Here is a 19022-nt window from a genome sequence, read left to right on the forward strand (position 1 = left end):
ACCTACAAATTTGGGAAGTGCAGTTTAGTCCATAACAGCTACCAAACACCAGTAGCTCTAGATAACTACGTATCAGCAAAGCAGATGATTTGTTTTGAGTAATCTCTCATTACAGGCTATGATAATAAGTATTTCTAAAAAGAGACATGTGTGGTAAACACATAACAAAACTAGATACATTTTTCATAAAAGCTTCCTGTGTATTGGCCTTGAAAAATTAAAAATCTTTCATGTATATTTATGATAACATTAGAATTGAAAATGTTCATTTCCTTTCTAGAGATCATTCCTTGAAATTACATGTATTTTTAAGATAATAAGTATGAATCAGATTAAAATGTTCTTCAAAAGGTGCTTTTCACCTCTCTATTTGCTCTAATGCATTTTATGTCAGCTAACACGTATTTAATTATTGTTATTATTCTAAGCTATTTGACTTCACTGAAACTAGCTTCCTTTGTTACAAATTAATATGGCTTAGGAGAAAAGTTCATTCAAGCTCACTTATGAAAGAAGAAAGATTTCATTCAATATTTTAATTTTTTCAGGCAAATATGATAGCTGGCCAGTTTTTAAAAATCTAGAATGTCACTTATCATTTCAGAAAAACATATTTTATTCATTGTCTAATTCGTATCAAATGGCAGCAATTGGCCTCTCCCTCGAGGTTGGCCCACTCCCACTATCTGCTGTTTAATAAAAGTCTGTCTGCTTGGACTGTAAAAAAGAAAGGCAACAATTCATGCTCTTGTGTGTTTGTTTTTCTTTTTCTTATCTAAAATTAGTTTAAAATTTTACCCAAGTGTTGTTGTTGCCAAGAGGTCAGTTTCTTGCTCCAGGAACACTTGACTATGCAGTGATCTGCAATCATAAGGATATGTAATAATGTATCTATCACATTGCTTTGAAAGCTTCAAAACCCAGATTTGACCATAACATTCAATACCAGAGTTCATCACAGAGCAAAGTTAATTGTAGAACAGTGTATACTACTGAATAGAAGTGAACCAAAATTAATATTTGAAATGGGAATACAAGGTCTAAAGTCAAAGTTATTACACAGAAATGTTCAGGGTTTATACTTATCATTAACAGACAGACCCTATACCATATAATTTTAGAATACTAGCCACTCCAGTACTATTGCCTAGAAAATCCCATGGATGGAGGAGCCTGGTAGGCTGCAGTCCGTGGGGTCACTAAGGGTCGGACACGACTGAGCGACTTCACTTTCACACATTGGAGAAGGAAATGGCAACCCACTCCAGTGTTCTTGCCTGGAGAATCCCAGGGACGGGGGAGCCTAGTGGGCTTCCGTCTATGGGGTCACACAGAGTCGGACACGACTGAAGTGACTTAGCAGCAGCAGCAGCAGCAGAGAAACTATTAAAAGAAATTGAAATGCAATGTATATGAAGGAGAGAGAGACAAAAAGAGGGGTAGTAAGGAAACATTTTGCAGCTGTGAAATGTTTACACTGCTGTAGTCTTGTCTCAATAGTTTTATTTAAAAAATTAAGTCTGCAATATTTACAATTGCTGCTGAGTCACTTCAGTCGTGTCCGACTCTGTGTGACCCCTTAGACGGAAGCCCACCAGTCTCTCCCGTCCCTGGGATTCTCCAGGCAAGAACACTGGAGTGGGTTGCCATTTCCTTCTCCAATGTGTGAAAGTGAAGTCGTTCAGTCCTGTCCAACCCTTAGCGATCCCACGGACTGCAGCCTACCAGGCTCCTCCATCCGTGGGATTTTCTAGGCAAGAGTACTGGAGTGGCTTGCCATTGCCTTCTCCGCTGCAATATATACAATTAAACACACATAAATATGCCATTTTTAGGCCAGGGAATACGCAATGAAGGTGAAGATGAAGAAAACAAACTAGGCTAAATTAAATGAGTAAAAGGGCCAAAATTGCCAATCCATGACCAGCCTGTTTGTCTTCTTTCAGTTGATGGCTACATGAATTTTATGCAAGATCAAATTCAACCCAAGTTTCTGCGTTGCACAATAGGGTGATCCACCATAGCTGCTAATCCAGGATAATTTGATCTTCAGATACTAATGCTGTGAAATAAACTCTGCAAATCGTAACCAATGATCTGGTTTCAGATTCCCAAACTCTTTCTGAAAAGTGCCTCTTATGTCCCTTTTTGACATCGGAGTACCTATATTTCCATTACCTTTATTGTATCTTTTTACATCAGTATAGAATCTCAGCAAGTGTTAGTTAACTTTGATTGATGTGGTATCTGAAACAGCAGTTATCAGTAAAGTTTCGGTAGAATTGAAACCCATGTGTGCAAGGAAATTACACTGCTCTCCAGAGTATCCGCGTAAGCAGCCTATGATTCTGATAAGACAGCAAGCCCGTGGAAGCTGAAAAACCTTAAAAGCTCACAGCACAATCCCGGGGAAACATCTTATGAAAACTACCATGGTAAAAGTTCTGTAGCAGTGGATTCTACTTTTAGCCTCTGCTGCTCATACCAGAGAAACTGTCCACCTCCACTGCTGCACTGCCATTTTCTTTAATTTATAATGAAGTGTTGCTGTTGTTCAGTTGCCAAGTTGTGTCTGACTCTTTGCAACCCCGTGACCATTTCCCCCCCAGGCTCCTCTGTCCATGGGATTCTCCAGGCAAGAATACTGAAGTGGGTTGCCATGCCTTTCTCCAGGGAATCTTCCTGACCCAAAGATCGAACCCACGTCTCTTAGTCTTCTGCATTGGCAGGCAGGTTCTAAACTGCTAGCATCACCTGGGAAGCCCCATAATGAAGTGTTCAGTTCAGTTGCTCAGTCGCGTCTGACTCTTTGCGACCCCATGAATCGCAGCACACCAAGCCTCCCTGTCCATCACCAACTCCCGGAGTTCACTCAAACTCATGTCCATCGAGTCGGTGATGCCATCCAGCCATCTCATCCTTTGTCATCTCCTCCTCCGGCCCCCAATCCCTCCCAGCATCAGGGTCTTTTCCAGTCAACTCTTCGCATGAGGTAGTCAAAATACTGGGGTTTCAGCTTCAGCATCAGTCCTTCCAGTGAACACCCAGGACTGATCTAATGAAATGTAGTATTGCTCAAAAGAACAGTATATTCTGAGGAAATGTATAAAATTAATGTGTATAAAACATGAAACTTTTCTGAGTACAGTATAACAGTATGCATGATATGTCTGGTTAGGATTATATGAAGGATTAAAGCATCATGTAGATATATGTGTTTGAAAACTACTTTGTGTACTAATAAATTAGAAGTAAATTGTACTGAATTAGCAGATTTGGCGGAGAAGGCAATGGCAACCCACTCCAGTACTCTTGCCTGGAAAATCCCATGGACGGAGGAGCCTGGTAGGCTGCAGTCCATGGGGTCGCTAAGAGTCAGACACAACTGAGCAACTTCACTTTCACTTTTCACTTTCATGCATTGGAGAAGGAAATGGCAACCCACTCCAGTATTCTCGCCTGGAGAATCCCAGGGATGGGGGAGCCTGGTGGGCTGCCGTCTATGGGATCGCACAGAGTCGGACACGACTGAAGTGACTTAGCAGCAGCAGCAGCAGCAGATTTAGGTGAACATGACTCATTTGCTAAGAATGGGTCTCAGTCAGCGAGATATTTGGAAATAGATCCAACAAAGAGGATGAGCCCTCACAGTGTGAAATTCCTGCACCACAAAAAGAGGGAGAAACAGAAGTGAAGTTTGGGAGGAATTTATGCAGAAGCCAGTGTTTAAGATCACAGAGAAGTGCTTGGTTTGTGAATAAAAGGATGTTCTTGCGTCTCATTCAACTGAACATTTTGGGCATAGTGGCTGTTGTTTCTCCTGGTACTGTGATTGCAACAACATAAGTAAACTAAGTGTTCCTGTTTGATAAATATTATTCCACCTGTCCAGTTGGGATGCAAATATACGATGAAGCTAATGGAGCTTAAGCTTCAGGGTCCCTCACTCACACAGACTGCTCCCAAGCCTATTAAGGGCCTAGAAATGATCTCACGTGGTCATATATTTGAGTAGAATTTGCGAAAGGTATTTCAATCACAATCAGCTAGGACCACTATTTCTTTCCATTCTGACATTCCCTCTCATAGACTTCCTCTTAGTCATGTCACGTTGGAAGGGCCATAAGCATTTTGGGATCCAGTTAATGAGAAGTTGAACTGCCCACACATTGGTTTGAGTTTCATGGAATGTGATTATGTGTGATGCAGTACTTCTGTGTAGAGATAAGTATTACTAGCCATCTAGGTATAGAAATGGCTTTCAGGAATATCCCTACTGCCCTCTGTGCCAGCTCACCTGGGATCCTGTCATTTAAAGTTACAGAACCAGAGGATACATTGCAACGTGACTTTTTCCTACAATGGATGGCCCTGTAAGTATTAATATGTGGGTTACTGGAGAAGAAACAAAGACTAAAGGGAAAGGAGGTAAAAGTCAGTCTATTGGAAATTCTTCCAGTCACTAGATAGGTAAATTGTTAAGAAGAGAGAAGTCTATTTTTATCCTCCTAGTCAAAAAGGCAGTTCTGTGCTGTCAGCAACATGCTCAGTAATGCCATGTACACAATTATCAATGTATCATAGTCTTTTCCCCTCTTTTGAAGGAAATTGTACATGTTAGAATTTATCAGAATTACTGTTAGTGTAAAATAAGTCTGGTTTTAGTCTGGGGTAACTCTACAGTACCAGGGACCAAGGCTCCTATATTTCTGCTTTGTCATCCTCAGTATGTGGCTTCCTTCCTTAAGATTCTCTGAAGAATTCAGAATAATGACTGGTGTTTCAGCTATCATGTTTACCTTCCAGGAAGAAGGATAAAAGGATGTGCCCTACAGCTAATTCAAATCCCGTTAAGGGGCTAATCCAGATATTTTTCATAGCATTTCCCCTTTGGCCAGAATTTAGTAATGTGACTATAACTAGATACAAACGAGGTTGAGATGTGTAGTCTTTTCAGATAGGCGATTTGCTTCTAGAATACAGCTTGGAAAATGGCAAGCAGGTGGACAAATGGAGACTTAAAGCAGAGAAAGCTGCCATTTAAGCATCTGCAGTCAGGACTTCCCTGGTGGTCCAGTGGTTAAGACTCCATACTGCCAATGCAGGGGGCCTGGGTTGCATTCCTGGTCGGGGAACTAGATCCCACATGCTGCAACAACAGCAAGCAACAAAAAGCATCTGCATCAGAAAAGCCAAAAAGCAAGACAAAAACAGCTGCAGAATTGGAGGTATCTGTCACTTTGAATGGGGCATGGATTAAACAAGATTAGTTGAAAGTCTGTATAAAAAGCAGTTAGATCTCTAGATGCCAGCCGTAACATTGCACAGCTAGGCACCTAAAACTTTCCCACCCCAACAGAAGACAGGTATTCTCACTGGAAAAGTTGAACCAGAACTCTCGCCTCAGGAATATTTTAGGAAAGTAAGACAAAAAAGTAAAACAAGGAGGTAAAGTTAAATTTTATATCCTGCATTGTGAGAACTTAATTCCCTTGCCCTTACTCAACTCCCAGAATAATAGCAGCCATGTTTACACCCTCTTCTGAAACATACAACAATAACAATACAAGCAAACAAAAAAGCAACCCAAGAGGAAAAAACCCTTCAGATTCTAATATTTGCACATCTACAAAGGAAGGCCTGAGTATAGGTCTCCAGCAAACTGTACAGTGAAGCCATCAGTTACCAGCCCCTAGGAGAAGGCAATGGCACCCCACTCCAGTACTCTTGCCTGGAAAATCCAATAGACGGAGGAGCCTGGAAGGCTGCAGTCCATGGGGTCACTGAGGGTCGGACACGACTGAGCGACTTCACTTTCACTTTTCACTTTCACGCATTGGAGAAGGAAATGGCAACCGACTCCCGTGTTCTTGCCTGGAGAATCCCAGGGACGGGGGAGCCTGGTGGGCTGCCATCTGTGGGGTCACACAGAGTCTGACACGACTGAAGTGACTTAGGAGCAGCAGCAGCAGCCAAGCTTTTAAGCCATTCTGATGTTTCTCTCTTAAATAAGAACAGAGAACAAAAAAGTCACTAGCTGTTTAAGGCTGTCTCTGCAAGATCACCTTATTGGCACTCTGAAGGCCTGGAATCATAAATCCCAGTGTGCATGTTAGTCACTCAGTCATGTCCAACTCTTTGCGACCCCACAGACTGTAGCCCACCAGGCTCCTCTGTCCCCCACAGACTGTAGCCCACCAGGCTCCTCTGTCCATGGAGTTCTCCAGGCAAGAATACTGGAGTGGGTTGCCATTTCCTTCTCCAGTAAATCCCAGAGATGCCTGCAACTGACATTTATGCTATTTCTGAAGCTCTCAGTTCAAGGAAGCATATGTTAGCCTGAAAGACTGCAGGTGATTAAAAAAAAAAAAAGACAGTGTTCATGTCCGGTATTCTATGCTATGGTGTGCTCTTGTCTTGTTTATTGTATACAACAAGATTGATAGGGTGCTCCCAGCTCTAATGAGATGGCCTCTGACATAGATCAGGATTGGCTTAAGTGCAGAACTCCAGGCTGTCAGCTCCTAAAATTACCTGGCATAGCTGCTCGTGACTTCTCTACTGAAAATGAATTACTACACTGCTACCCGACAACCCATTGACACGGCAACACAATTGAGGGACACTCAAGACTAAAGGTTCCCATAATTTCCTGGGTGGTGTCAGAGAAGCAATGGAATAAGGAAGGAGCAGTTACATCAGTCTCATTGATTTAATGTGACTGATACATTCAGGAACATTTGAAAAGGGGCAGGACGGGAGGAGTCTAGAGAATTCATAGAGCAGAGGCATCCAGTGCCTGGGGATGACATTGTCCCCATTACATGCTGTCTCTCTGACAATGGAGATTGAAGTTCAGAAGGATGTGACTAAGCTTTGTTTATTGATGGCAGCGTCCACAACCCTGGTAGGAGAAGGCAAGGGAAAGTTAGCCTGAAGGGCCTAGTTACATGTGGTGTGGCTGGCGGTACATTCCGATGTCTTAGCTTAGTTTCGTCTGAAAGCAGAACTAGAGACATACTCTCAGGGGCATGTAACTTATTTAGAAGCTAATCCCAGAAAAAAGCAGATACAGGCAAGGAGAGAGAGCCGATAAAATGTATGTTATTGAATGATTACCACCCTGTAGAGCTCAGGCTCGATCCTGCTTGTGCTGTGCTTAGTCGCTCAGTCGTGTCTGACTGTTTGCGACCCCATGGACCCCAGGCTCCTCTGTCCATGGGGATTCTCCAGAGAAGAATACTGGAGTGGGTTGCTATGCCCTCCTCCAGGGGATCTTCCCAACCCAGGGATCGAACCCTGGTCTCCCGAATTGCAGGCGGATTCTTTACCATGTGAGCCACAAGGGAAGCCCTCAATGCTGCCTGGGACTCTCTGAAGAACTATAGAATCCTCTTGGAATTGTACGCTATTGATAAACTGCACATATAATTAAAGAAAACATAATATTTACATATGGTGAAAATTAAGTAAAAATAATTTAATTTTAAAATTTATATAAAAATAATTTCACAAAACCCTATTCAGAGAACTAAAGGTCTAATGATTTTTTAAAAATATTTATTTTATTTATTTATTTGTTTGTACTGGGTCTTAGTTGTGGCATGCAGGATCTAGTTCCCTGACCAGGGATTGAACCTGGGCCGTCTGCATTGGGAGCTTGAGTCTTAGTCACTGGACCACCAAGGAAATCCCTCTTTATTGTTAATTAGAGCACAAGTATGGTTCTTGAAGTAGCATCAGTTTTTAAAATGCTGACGAATGAGATTAAAATTCATTTTGAAGAGACGTGATTTGTAAAAGTCTCTAGTTTCTTGATGCTGGTTCCAGTAGTTGGTTCATTTGAAATTTGGATTAACTTCAAAGGACCTCACTTATGTTTTTAGGGCTTGAGGGTTGAGAAACTCCAGTCCAAGAAGGGGGGTCCATGAGCACCTCCCAGAGGAGGAAGAGAAAGAACAGTAGGTCTCTGCAGGAACTGTTTGCTTTCATCATGGGCAGTGATAAGGTCATACTGGAGGGGAGGTGGGTATATGTGGCCTGGCAGCACGGGAGGCCTCTGCTTTCAGACCAAGGCCCACAGTTTGGAGGGACAGCAAGGAAGCTGTTGTTTGGAGAAGTTTATTGAGATGTGTTCACTCCTATTTCAGTGACCGGATTAGTCTTGTAACTTTGGTCATCATCTCCTTTTTTCCTGAGTATCTGGATCTCTCTTCATCTCTCTCTTTAACTAGGGAAGTATTATTTTATTATTTCCTCCTTCAGGATACAGTTGGTATTCGTCTGTACTCCCTCTGATTCTGCTAGGCTCTGAATCTTTGATAACTCTTTCTCAAGGCTTGTATCCTCCACAGATGACTCAGTCGCTGCATCCCCCCTTTGCACAGTGCCATCCTTGCCAAGGAGTTGACACTTCTCTTAAATCAGTGCCACCAATGTTTGTGATTTTTCAGCCAGCATTTGTAAAAGCAGCATTTCCTGTTTCACATAAAGTCAGCTTTTAGACAACAAGTCTGAACAAATATTCTAGGTTGCTTCAGTCGTGTCTAACTCTTTGCAACCCTATGGACTAGAGCCTGCCAGGCTCCTCTGTCCATGGGATTTTCCAGGCAAGCCTACTGAAGTGGGTTGTCATTTCCTCCTCTAGGGGATCTTCCCAACCCATGGACTGAGCCAGCATCTCTTAGGTCTCCTGCATTGACAGCCAGGCTCTTTACCACTAGCGCCACATATGAGACCCACAAAAAGGCTGATGACTGGTGCATACATCTCAGACTCCAGCTGGAGGCTGCAGAGGGCAGGGCCTGGGTACCCTTCACCCAGCCTGGGCTCCACCACCACTGCTTGTGGCTTCCCAAGGACACCTGAAGCCAAACTCTAGAGTGACTTAAGTCCCTCCTATGATACTGAAGCCCACCACAGAGTCCTGTGGAATAACCATGCCCCTACCCAGCTCACGAAAACTTCTGAGATCCCTCTAGTTACGCTGGCAACATCCCACACTAGCAACCTAAGCAAGCCACCAGTGGAGCTGGTTCAGAGAATGGATGCGTGCTAAGTCACTTCAGTCTTATATGACTCTTTGCAGTCCTATGGACTGAAGCCTGCCTCACTTGCTGTCCATGGGAATCTCCAGGCAAGAATACTGGAGTGGGTTGCCATTTCCTTCTTCAGGGAATCTTCTTGACCCGGGGATCAAACCTACGTCTCCTGTGTCTCCTGCATTGCAGGCAGATTCTTTACCACCGAGTCTCCAAGGAAGCCCCAAAGAATGGATAGATCAAGTTTTTAGTTTCTTACCGTTACTGTCCACTGACCCCCTCCTCTCTTCTTAATTAAAAAAAGAAAAAAATGTACCTTTCTCTTTTCAAGCCATGCTGTGTGGCACATGGGATCTTAGTTCCCCTACTAGGGATTGAGCCTGTGCCCCCAGCAGTGGAACTCAGGAAACTCAGAGTCAGGAAAGTCCTGAAACATTTTTTTTTTATTAAGGTAAAACATACGTTCTGTGAATACGTATCTTAAATATGTATATAATTTGATGACTTTTGACAAATATATACACCTGTATAACCAACATGCCAGTCTGGATGTAGGCCAGTTTCATCACCTTCAGAAAGTTCCCTCATTCCCCCTTCCAGGAATCCCTACTGCATGAAGGCAGTCGTCTCTGATTTTTATCGACATATATTAATTTGAACTCTTGGCATAAATGGCATCATGAGAATGTATTCTTTCGTATCTGGCTTCTTTTGTTCAGTGTCCTGTATTTGGGGTTCATCCATGTGGGTCCATGTCTTTCATTCTGAGTTGAATGCCACTGTACAAACACACAGGACTGGACATCATCAGCCCACCCCTCTAGCTCCCCATTCACTCCGCTGCCTCTGACCTCACATCAACAAGACAGTCCCCTAGCTCTGCAGCAAGAACCCCTCACTGAGTGTCAGCGGTCCTCAACCACAAAATAAGAGGCCACCACATCCTCTAGTTCACATTAGCTTCCCTCCTTTTAAAAAATGTTTGCAATTTATTTGTTAAAGAAACTGGGTAGTTACTCCTATAGATTCCTACATAGTGAAACTTGTTAACTGCTTTCCTGTGGTATTGGACAGTATAGGTACAGAATACTTCCAATATCAAAGAAAGTTCTGTTAGGCAGTGCTGAGCTATAGGCTGGATCACTCAATGTTTTTGCAAGAGTATACTGATATGAACTTCCTTCAGGAGTGCATATAAGTGGTTGTTTCTTTGTGTTAATTGAACAGCCATTCATGGTCATTGCCTAGATCCATTATTTCTCTAGAAGTTGCAAAATTGTGATATTTTAATTGTATCCCTGGAGAAGGAAATGGCGACCCATTCTAGTATTCTTGCCTGGAAAATCCCATGCATGGAGGAGCCTGGTGGGCTCCATGGGCTTTGTGTCCATGGTCACAAAGAGTCGGACACTGAGCAGTTTTACTGTAATTCTATTGTTCCTTCTTTAATTCTATCCTTCCTTCTTTATTTTACTGACTGAAATACTTTTAGAAATTTTCTCTCATCAACCATTTGGGTTTCCTTGAGGTATAAATTTATACAGAGAAGTTAGGTTCAAAAGGTGATCAATCAGACTTATTTTTTAGTATGAGTGGGACCTTGCACACTTACAAATATATGATGCTTTAATTCATCGCACTTGTTGATACTCAAATGGTCCCCTCTTTAGCTATTACTTTTGAATCCTTTTGACAGGACTCCAGAGGACTTTAATAGCTTCTTTACTTCTGATTTGACAAAATATTCTAGATTTATTTTCTACATTTCTTTCCCCAGACCTGACATTAGTCACGCTTTCACATGGTTCCTTTGAGAAAAAAATTATATTTAAAGACTATAGTTCATGCTTTCAGGGTGCTAAGTGCTACTGGTCATTATTTCTAAGCCTTTTCAGTGGACAAAGCTAAGAAACAGTATTTAAATTGAGGTATAATTGACATTGGGGAAGGAAATGGCAACCCACTCCAGAATTCTTTCCTGGAGAGGAGCCTGGTGGGTCACAGTCCATGGGGTCACAAAGAGTCAGACATGACTGAAGCGACTTAGCACATTTGTGTATAATTGACTTGTAACATTGTATTAGTTTTTAGGTGTACAACATAATGATTTGATGTATGTATATATTGTGAAATGATTACCGCAAAAAGTGTCGTCAACATGCATTATCACACACAGATAAAAATTCTTGTTTACTTGTGATGAGAACTTTTAAAATATACTTTTAGCAACTTTCAAATGTATAATACAGTATTGTGAACTCTAGTCACCATGCTGCACATTTTACCCCCAGGACTTATTTTCTCACTAGTGGAGATTTGTACCTTTTGATCACCTTCATTCATTTTATTCAGCCTCTTCCCCCTGACTTTGGCAGCCATCAGTCTGATTTCATAGGTAAGTGAGATTGTGTAGTACTTGTCTTTCTCTGTCTGACTTAAGAAATATTTTTAAAAGAGAAAACGTACCACATGCAAGGGCCTTTTAACTGATCTGTTTGTGCCAGTTTCTACTTCACTATTCCTTCCAATTCATCCTCCGCATTTCTGTCAGAATCCTCCTTGTAAAACACAGATTTGATCTTCTTAATCCCCTCCTTAAAAACTTATGCTGGAGTTCCATTGCCCAAAGGATTAAGCCAAAGCTCCTTGGCATGGTATATATGCAGATCCTCTCAAAATTTGGCTCCTGATCTCCATTTCAACCTCTTTACCATTCATTCTTTCCTCCCCCGTAGTTCAGCACACCATACTGTTCCCACCACACTGTCCCTTTGCTTATCTCCCTGAAATGCCCTGATTTCTCTATTCCTCAGTAAAGTTGTATTTATCCTTCAATAAATAGCTCAAACATCAGTTTTATCTAAAATAAATTGTGGTCTCACGTCCCCATAGAGAACTAATCTGTTTCTATCATGTCCCTCATAGTACTTCGAAATATCTGTATGTGGTGCTAGTGAAATTGTATAATAATGATTTATTTACATGCATCACTCTCTCTCTCTTTCTCTAGCTAGAATGTTCCCCCAAAGGTAAAACACTTACCACTGGTGGTACTGTAAATGGTTTTATGTGTTCCACTGATGTGACATTAAATATTGAATTGCATAGTGTGAGAGTTATTCCCCTTTTAATACTTTAGGGAGAAAGTTTTAGTTTTGTGCTAGTTAATAGCTTCCCTGGTGGCTCAGATGGTAAAGAATCCGCCTGCAGTGTAGGAGACCTGGGTTTGATCCCAGGGTCGGGAAGATCCTCTAGAGAAGGGAAGGGCAACCCACTCCAATATTCTTGTCAGGAGAATCCCATGGACAGAGGAGCCTGGCGGGCTACAGTCCATGGGGTCACAAAGAGCTGGACATGACTGAGTGTCTAAGCAGGCACACGCACATGCATGGCTTTAACATCTCTCTATTATTGTGTGATTAATTTCCCTTTTTAAAGAGATAGCAGGTGTCAGGCTTGAAACTACGTAGATAACCTACTTAAATTGGCTGAAGTTTATATATTTCTTCAAAATATTTTATTTTCTTTCTTTTTTTACTGTCTGACCTCACCTCACAGCATGTGGACTCTTTGTTCCTCATCCAGGGGTTGAACCCGTGCCCCCTGCATTGGAAGCACAGAGTCTTAACCACTGGACCAGTAGGGAAGTCCCACTTGATGATATTTTCTGATGATTGCTTTTTGTCTGTGAAATTTTAAAAATTAATATCAATAATAGATTTTTCTTTTAAAATAAAAGATAATTTAAAGAAAGATAGTGAGCTTATAATAGTAATAAAGGGCATCATTATGGCAAAACTCTTATAGGCTATATGAAAATGACTTAATGCTGGGAAATTGCGCTAAGTCCTTCAGAATTAGGAACCATCTATTTTCATCCTAGTACTATGTTTAATAGTACTATGTTTAGTAGATCACTAAATATTTGTCAAATTAAGTTAGAAAGAAACACCCACCTCCAACATTTTTGAGATTTGGTGTCATTTGGGGGGATATATAGTTAAAGAAGGGGTTTCCCTGGTGGCTCAGAGGTTAAAGCATCTGCCTGCAATGCAGGAGATCCAGGTTCCATCCCTGGGTTGGGAAGATCCCCTGGAGAAGGAAATGGCAACCCACCACTCCAGTATTCTTGCCTGGAGAATCCCATGGAGGGAAGAGCCTGGTAGGCTACAGTCCAAAGGGTTGCAAAGAGTCGGACACGACTGAGCTACTTCACTACTTTACTTTCATAGTTAAAGAGACAAGCCTTCTCTAATCTAACTTTTCTGAAAAAGTTAAATAATACTCATTGTTATCATATAAATTACCTTTAAAATGGTTTCCTGTAGCTATGCTGTGCTTAGTCACTCAGTCGTGTCCGACTCTTTGCAACCCCATGGACTATAGCCCGCCAGACTCCCCTGTCCATGGAGTTTCTCCAGGGAAGAATACTGGAGTGTGTTGCCATGCCCTCCTCCAGGGGATCTCCCAACCCAGGGATCAAATCCCGGTGTCCCGCATTGCAGGCGGATTTTTTACCATCTGAGCCACCAGGGAAGCCCAGGAATACTGGAGTGGGTAGACTATCCCTTCTCCAGGCGATCTTCCCAACCCAGGACCCGAACCAGGGTCTCCTGCATTGAAGGCAGATTCTTTACCAGCTGAACTATCATGGAAGAACTGTTCATAATCTTCATAAGAGGATATGTTCTCCAATTGGATTGTGTGAAATGATGTCTTATTAACCAAAGTTCAGGGGCAATAGAAGAATGTTTACAAGACATTCTATTCAAATCACCACATCACTTTCTACCATCAACACCATCAAGGTCGCGGTACATTTTAATCACTCACCTGGAGCCAGACATCTTGGAATGTGAAGTCAAGTGGGCCTTAGGAAGCATCACTACAAACAAAGCTAGTGGAGGTGATGGAATTCCAATTGAGCTATTTCAAATCCTGATAGATGATGCTGTGAAAGTGCTGCACTCAATATGCCAGCAAATTTGGAATACTCAGCAGTGGCCACAGTTGGTCAGTCTTCATTCCAATCCCAAAGAAAGGCAATGCCAAAGAATGCTCAAACTACCGCACAATTGTATTCATCTCACACGCTATTAAAGTCATGATCAAAATTCTCCAAGCCAGGCTTCAGCAATATGTGAACCGTGAACTTCCAGATGTTCAAGCAGGTTTTAGAAAAGGCAGAGGCACCAGAGATCAAATTGCCAACATCCGCTGGATCATGGAGAAAGCAAGAGAGTTCCAGAAAAACATCTGTTTCTGCTTCATTGACTATGCCAAAGCCTTTGACTGTGTGGATCACAATAAACTGTGGAACATTCTGAAAGAGATGGGAATCCCAGACCACCTGACCTGCCTCTTGAGAAACCTGTATGCAGGTCAGGAAGCAACAGTTAGAACTGGACATGGAACAACAGACTGGTTCCAAATAGGAAAAGGAGTACGTCAAGGTTGTATATTGTCACCCTGCTTATTTAACTTATATGCAGAGTACATCATGAGGAACGCTGGGCTGGAAGAAGCACAAGCTGGAATCAAGATTGCCAGGAGAAATATCAATAACCTCAGATATGCAGATGATACCACCCTTATGGCAGAAAGTGAAAAAGAACTCAAAGGCCTCTTGATGAAAGTGAAAGAGGAGAGTGAAAATGTTGACTTGAAGCTCAACATTCAGAAAACGAAGTTCATGGCATCTGGTCCCATCACTTCATGGGAAATAGATGGGGAAACAGTGGAAACGGTGTCAGACTTTATTTTTTTGGGCTCCAAAATCTCTGCAGATGCTGATTGCAGCCATGAAATTAAAAGACACTTACTCCTTGGAAGGAAACTTATGACCAATCTAGATAGCATATTAAAAAGCAGAGACATTACTTTGCCAACCAAGGTCTGTCTAGTAAAGCCTATGGTTTTTCTCGTGGTCATGTATGGATGTGAGAGTTGGACTGTGAAGAAAGCTGATCGCCGAAGAACTGATGCTTTTGAACTATGGTGCTGGAGAAGACTCTTGAGAGTCCCTTGGACTGCAAGGAGATCCAACCAGTCCATTCTAAAGGAGATCAATCCTGGGTGTTCATTGGAAGGACTGATGCTAAAGCTGAAACTCCAATACTTTGGCCACCTCATGCAACGAGTTGACTCACTGGAAAAGAGTCTGATGCTGGGAGGGATTGGGGGTGGGAGGAGACAGGGACAACAGAGAATGAGATGGCTGGATGGCATCACCGACTCTGTGGACATGAGTTTGAGTGAACTCCAGGAGTTGGTGATGGACAGGGAGGCCTGGCATTCTGTGATTCATGGGGTCGCGGAGAGTCGGACACGACTGAGCGACTGAACTGAACTGAACTGAGACCAGAATAGCTGTCACTAGAGGCAAGCTAGCACCATCTGTTGGAGAATTAGTTCACAGCATAAGATGATACCAGCTGACTTCATTACTGTGGAATTTATTTCTCCAAAGTACTTTTCATCATCCAAATTTCAACACACTCATGCATATCCAAGTCCAATTTAATTTTCAATTATGTCTAGTTCTCCACTATAACAGTCAAAAACAAAACTAGGTAATTAAACTGATTAAAATATACTAGTTTTTCATGATTTGACTCTTTGATTACAGATTTGATGAGACTATTTTGACCCATTTAAGAACTGGAAAAAAAGTTAGTGATATTATACAGCCACAGGCATTGTAGGCTTGCTGTAGAATAACAAATACATGTTGCACAAAACAGACTCATAGATACAGAGAATAAGTGGGTGGATGGTTGCCAGAGGAGAAAGTGGTGGAAAGGTGGACAGAACAAGTGAAGGATGTTAAGAGGTATAAACCTCCGGGTATAAAATAAGCCATGGGGATGTAATATACAGCAGAAGGATATGGTTACTAATACTGTAATAGCTTTGTATGGGGATGGACGATTACTAGACTTACTGTGGTGATCATTTCATAATATATGTAAATGTCAAATTGCTATGTGGTACTCCTGAAACTAATATATTATTGTACATCAGCTCTATTTCAATTTTATATATATATGTGTGTGTGTGTGTGTTCAGAATGAAAAACAAAAATACATTGTTTGCTTTTATAAACCAGCCTTGGTATCTCTTGATTATCCATGGTGATTAGAAATATGGCTAGCCTTAGGACTTCCCTGGTGGTCCAGTGGTTAAGAATCCACCTTCCAACGCAGGGGATGTGGGTTCCATCCCTTGTCAGGGAACTAAGATCTCACAAGTCACAGGGCAACTAAACTTTCACTTTCACTTTAGATGCTAAATGACAAGTGAGTTATCAGCAGTTTTCCCAGAGACAGGGCTTAGGAGTAAAGTTTCAAACATTAGAAATAAAATCGTAAGTACTTTTATTTTAAACATAACTTACAGATGGCTGATTTTAAAGATTTGTCCACTATGACAAGTTTTAGCAAATTAAAAAAAGATTCTGAATTTTTCATGTTATATTCTGTATGGAACTGTGATTTCAATGAAGAAGTTTAAAATCTATTTACTTTTGAAAAGTGAGCTAAGTAATGATATTTTTTAAATGAGAAATAACCTAATTTTCCTAAAATATTTTCCAATCAGTCTCTCTTATAGGGAAAAACAAGAAGCATTAGATTGTAGCATTTATTAATTACTTATTTATTTTATGGAACTAGAACTGACATAACATTTCCTGCATTTAAGGTGTATAACATTTGTTTGATACATTTATGTATGGCAATGTGAGTAATATTTGCTAACATTTCTGTCACATCGCATAATTAATACCTCTTTTTTTATGGTGAATATAAACTGTAATTTTAAAACTGCATTATTATTATGATGATGTACTGGCCATGCTCCTCGGCTTGCAGGACTTTAGTTCTCTGACCAGGGACTGAACCTGCACCCTTGGTAGTGAAAGCACAGAGTTGTAGCCACTGGACAGCCATGGAATTACCATTAAAACTGTATTAAATGGAAAGGAAGTAGTAATTGCTGCAAAGAATGATACATATAACTCTGCTGTACAACAGGGGCTACAGTTATTAAACAGTCATCAGATTTTGCCAGTTGTATACCCCTTAGGAATTCTCTGGCAATTTAGAGAGAACATTAACTCTCCCAAGCCTTGAGGGTACCATTTAATGCCTTAAGGCAATGATTCATTAAAGTGATACTTTTACTAAATGCATCGAGCTAAAGTCTAGTCTTAGGGTAAATATGAACCTGGTGACAGGCCGGGTATTTAGTCTTGACCTAACCTTTTCTTCGCTTCTTTAAGTAAGAGTATCTGCCCTTGTGGCTCAGCTGGTAAAGAATCTGCCTGCAAGGATTCAATCCCTGGGATGGGAAGATCCCCTGGGGAAGGGAAAGGCTACCTACTCCAGTATTCTGGCCTGGAGAATTCCATGGACTCTATAGTCCATGGGGTTGAAAAGAGTCAGACACTACTGAGTGACTCTCACTTTCACTTTAAGTAAGAGTACCAAAAAATGCCAAGGGAAGGGTAAAGCACAGTGCAGCAGTTACCATCTGAACTGGTTTAAGGACCTGGTTAGATGGTGGGGCAGCCTAACCCTCTGTGTAACACTCTTCAGTTGCCTCTTCCTGACAAGAGCCCTCCTCCAGCCTTCCAACTAGAGAGCAGTTTCCCCACACTTCTTTACACTTCATTGCCTGGAATCAAATTTGGAAATAGGAGGAACATGCATTTTTATGTCATATAAACAATTAGGGCTCCATAACTTATTATTTAAAATTAAAATTGTACACAGTTAAAGCATACAACATGATGCTGGGAAGGATTGGGGGTGGGAGGAGACGGGGACGACAGAGAATGAGATGGCTGGATGGCATCACCGACTTGATGGACCTGAGTTTGAGTAAACTCCGGGAGTTGGTGATGGACAGGGAGGCCTGGCATGCTGTGATTCATGGGGTCGCAAAGAGTCGGACACGACTGAGCGACTGAACTGAACTGAACTGAACATGATAATTGGATATATACACACGCATAGTGAAATGATTACTACAGTCAAGCTACTTATTGTATCCATCTCTGACATGGTTACCATTTCCATAACTTATTTTAAATCAATTCCAGCTAGCTTTAAAGTTCAAGTTTGTAACTGAACTTCCATTGTTTAAGTCCCTTTCCTCAAATGCTTCTATCAATAGGAACAGGAAAAAAAAACCCTACCTATCCATTAGGTCTTTTCAGATATGCCAATAGAAGCTTTTTTCAAACTGTAAAGAGATTTGTAGGGTTTTTCCAATTATAAAAAGCATTTTAAAAATAACCCGACAGTACCAAATGTAAGGAAAAGAAAGTGAAAATCAGAGTGTAATGCCTCCACCTAGAAACAGCTCTGTTTATAAATAAGCATACCAATGGATGTATTTTTAACTAATAGGTTCATGGTTTACATAGAGTCCAGTGAATTTTTACCCCACTTAATGTGTCAGTGTGCATGCATGCGTGCTAGGTCACTTCAGTTGTGTCCAACTCTTTGTGACCATATGGACTGTAGCCCAGCAGGCTCCCTCATCTGTGGGATTCTCCAGGCAAGAATACTGGAGTAGGTTGCCACGCCCTCCTTCAGGGGATCTTCCTGACCAGGGATTGAACCCACATCTCTTACATCTCCTGCCTTAGCAGGCAGGTTCTTTAACCACTAGCACCATCTGGGAAGCCCAAGGGAAGAGATTTATTAGTAACTCTCACTTCCTACTAAATCTCTTTCCTCGGCAAGGTCAGTGTAGTGGGTTGAATGGTGGCCTCAGAAAAGACAAGCCCAAGTCCTAATCTTATTTAGAAAAAGAGTCTTTGCAATTAAGTTAAGGATCTTGAGATGAGATCATCCTGGATTACCTGGGTGGGCCCTAAATCCAATGACAAGTGTCCTCATAAGACAAAGAGGAGGAAGCTGTATGAAGATGGAAGCAGAGATTGGAGGCACTAGGGACCAGAAGAAGCAAGGA

At 41.6% G+C, this 19022-nt stretch overlaps 1 long non-coding RNA gene across 2 annotated transcripts in view; it reads left to right on the top strand.

Moving 5' to 3' along the window:
* The window catches only part of LOC129561050 (uncharacterized), a 28100-nt gene that overhangs the window by 7161 nt on the left and 1917 nt on the right, over window positions 1-19022 (top strand). The gene's annotated exons all lie outside the window — the stretch shown is intronic.

Source organism: Moschus berezovskii, chromosome 10 (assembly GCF_049115385.1).
Source record: "Moschus berezovskii isolate FMDL1 chromosome 10, NW_MosBer_1.0, whole genome shotgun sequence".
Classification (NCBI taxonomy): domain Eukaryota; kingdom Metazoa; phylum Chordata; class Mammalia; order Artiodactyla; family Moschidae; genus Moschus; species Moschus berezovskii.